This window comes from Callithrix jacchus, chromosome 10 (genome assembly GCF_049354715.1).
Source record: "Callithrix jacchus isolate 240 chromosome 10, calJac240_pri, whole genome shotgun sequence".
NCBI classification, from domain to species: Eukaryota; Metazoa; Chordata; class Mammalia; order Primates; family Cebidae; genus Callithrix; species Callithrix jacchus.
In genome coordinates, this window is record NC_133511.1 from 131,753,160 (window position 1) to 131,756,773 (window position 3,614).

At 49.2% G+C, this 3,614-nt stretch overlaps 1 pseudogene; it reads right to left on the reverse strand.

The window, feature by feature from the left end:
• Positions 1 to 1,667: 1,667 nt before the first annotated feature.
• On the reverse strand, positions 1,668 to 2,425 carry LOC100400044 (eukaryotic initiation factor 4A-I pseudogene; annotated as a pseudogene).
• Between the last annotated feature and the right edge of the window lie 1,189 nt (positions 2,426 to 3,614).

Consider the following 3,614-nt stretch of genomic DNA (forward strand, 5'->3'; position numbering starts at 1 on the left):
ATTCACTTCAATCCTTTACAACGCCTAGATGGCAAAGGCTTCTCCACTCCGTTTTTGTGGCTGTCTGTAATTCTAGCTAGCTCTACAAATTGCTTTATGTATGAGGCCACTTCTCGTGGGCCTGATACTCCCACCTTTTATGGCTGATGAGTCCAGGTGGACTCCTCCACACACACACACTCTTACTCTCCTCCCTCCACCCAAATCGAAACCATAAGCAAAAGCTTCCAAGGTTAGTTACGAAAGGAGAGAGAGAGAACCAAGTTCAAAAGTGCCAAGTCTGGCACCTGTGGGTGTTCAGGCCACTCTTCCACCTAGAGGAAGTGGGCAAGTTTCCCGGGACCAATCCTACCATGTTTCTGTTGTCTGGACACTCCAAGTACCCGTTCCTTCTCGGTGTTCAGCCACTGGGTGGATCCACACTGCAAGGGCTTTCCCGCTCTGCTCTGGCTAGGTTTTCCACCAGCAAATACCTGCCCAGGTGCGCTCTCAGGAAATGTGTCACCCCAGCAGGCAGGAGCCCCCCTCAGGGATGCTCCAAAGGGCTAGGCAAACTGCCCGAGAGGCTTTTCTGGCTGTCTGCCAACTGAAACTCGCTTCCCAGTCAGGGAACGAAATGTAGCAGGAGCGGCCATGGGAAACAGACCTCTTGAACACCTAACTGGGAAGGAAGATGCTTATTATGGCCAGGAGCTGGGCAATGGTTTGTCTAAATGTCCCAGCTCAGCTAACAAAGAGAAGCTCTGCCTTTATATAGGCTCACACTCTAGATATTACACGTGAAAGAATCTTAGGTATACAGCCTTAGAAATCACACATGAAAGGGTCTTGGGTTTACAGTTTTAGGAATTATACGTTAAACGTTTCTGGTCTCTGTATGGAGGAGTGGGGTGGGGGCTTGATCTTGTTTAAGTAAAAACTGTGTCTTCTGGAGAGACCCCCCCATACCATGCCTGCTATTTACAGGAGGGTGATTCAGGAGGCGCCAGTCCGCCGGCCTTTCCTTCTATTGAAATGCAGTGTGGAAGTCAGGGGGAGGTGACCCCGGTTGCCTGGGTCTCCTTCCTCAATTTGTCCTGGGGCACAATTCCTGGGAAGTGGCAGATGCTTGGCAGGCATGGTGAGGGGTCAGCCCCCTTCTACCTGTACCCTGTAGAGAGAGTGACAGGAAGCCTAATTCAGCTGGTGGCTCCACACTTGGAGCAAACTTTTCTACTTGTCAACATTTGTTATTAACTCAGAGCCGAGACAGCCGCGACTGAGCAGGAATTAGGAGAGGAACCCGGTTCTCTCCACAGAGCCCAGCAGGGATGCCGCCCGTGTGCCTGCGGAGAGCAGCAAGGCCTGTGTTGCAGAAAGTGTGGACCAAGTAGCTGTGAAATTTCTTCTGAAGACAACGGGCAAGGAGGAAGTGAGCTGAGCTCAGTGGGACATCCCATGCATGGGCTTGTGAATCCCAAATATCTAAGACAGTCTCAGTCAATTTAGAAAGTTGATTTTGCCAAGGTTGAGGACGCATGTCTGTGACACAACCTCAGGAGGTCTTTTTTTTTTTTTTGCTTCAAAAAGTGACATTTATTCAAAGAAAAAAAAAATGACGAGATATCCATCCCTTGGCTCCATTCCCTACCCCCTCCTGCTACTCCTCAGTGCCCCCCAAGACTGAACTCTGGGTGGGGTTAGGTGGCAAGACAGTCCCTCAGATGAGGTCAGTAACATCGAGGGGCATTTCCTCAATGGAGGTGTTGTAGAAGGTCTCTATGTCTCGCAGAGTCTGCTTGTCTTCTTCTGTCACCATGTTAATAGCCACGCCCTTATGGCCAAACCGTCCACCTAGACCGATTCTCTGGATATAGTTTTCTCTGTTGGGAAGGTCAGAGTTGATGACTAAAGAAACCTGGTGCACATCAATGCCTCTGGCCAGCGGGTCAGTGGTAATCAAAACTGCTGGAGCCAGAACGAAACTCCCTCGTGATCACATCTCGTTCCTTTTGGTCCATATCTCCACGCATGGCAGAGACAGTGAAATCTCGAGCACGCATCTTCTCAGTGAGCCAGTCCACCTCCCTTCAGGTGTGGATGAAGATGACTGCCTGGGTGATGGTCCGAGTTTCATACTAGTCACACAGTGTGTCCAGCTTCCACTCCTCTCACTCCACATTGATGTAGAATTGGCGGATATCCTCCAGGGTCAACTCTTCCTTCTTGACAAGAATCTGTATGGGGTCCCTCATGAACTTCTTGGTTACTTCAAGCACATCAATCAGAAGGCATTGTAGCTGACAGAAAAACTACCTGGATTCAAGGACCAGATCTGTGACATATTCCAAAAGCTTAACATTTCATCAGCTTCGTCTAGTACAAACATTCTGATGTATTTGGGAGACAGGTATCTCCAGTTAAGCATATCGAACACACGGCCAGGGGTTCCCATGATGGGGAGCTTACCAACACATGTGCCTTAATCACCGGGCATGTGCCAGCACGGTGTGTGCTACCACTACACTGTTAGCAAGAAGACCCTATAGTGTCCTTAGCTGCCAGCAGGAGGCACACGGGCACCACACAGTGAGCAAGAGGAGGTCCCACAAGCCTAAGAGGGGCAAGTTGGGGACATAAGGCAGGAGAAGAAAAATCAGACCAAACAGGCGGAGACTTGAAACAGAGGCAGGAATGTGAAGAAGCCCAAATTAAAATTCCCTGCACAGGACCCTTGGGCTGTTTTCCTGCATGATCAGCCTGCTCCTCCCTTGGGACCTACCTATTTTTTCTACAATAAACTCTTTACACTGTATTTATTTTCAATGACGTTATCTGCCATCTTTGTACTGCCTCTTGGTGAAAACCTTTCTTCCAAGTCAGACGAGAACTGGGACATCAGTGCTCTCCAATAATAGCTCCATTTCAGTTTAAATTTCCAGAACTGTGGATGCTGAATAACTGGCACTCCGACTTTAGGTGGTACAGAAGGAGGCCAGTAGGGGGCGCCAACCATCACACTGTGAGCAACAGGGCCCTACAGTGCCCCCAGCAGCTGGAAGTGGAAGGGGGCATGGTTGCCACAACATGAGCAAGAGAGCCTTGAATTTCTCCAAGCGGCCAGGAGGGGGCATGAGCAAGAAGGCTTGGCAGCATGAGCACCACACCATGAGCAGGAGGACCCTGCACTGCACTGGTTGCCAGCAGGGGCCGTGCTGCCACTACACTGAGGAAGAGGGCCCTGCAGTGCCTCGCCAGCCGGCAGGGGATGCCGGTCACCGCACTGCAAGGACTTCATGACCAAACACCAAAAGCATTGGCAACAAAAGCCAAAATAGACAATCGGGACCTACCTCCACAGCTTCTGCACAGTAAAAGAAACAGTCGTTAGAGTGAATCAGCAACCAACAGAATGGGAAAAAATTTTTACAGTTTACCCATCTGACAAAGGGCTGATATCCAGAATTTACAAAGAACTCAAACAGATTTATAAGAAAGAAGCAAACAAACCCATTCAAAAGTGGGCAAAGGATATAAACAGACACTTTACAAAAGAAGACATACAAACATATGAAATAATGCTCATCGTCACTGGTCATCAGAGAGATGCAAATCAAATCCACACTGACATACCA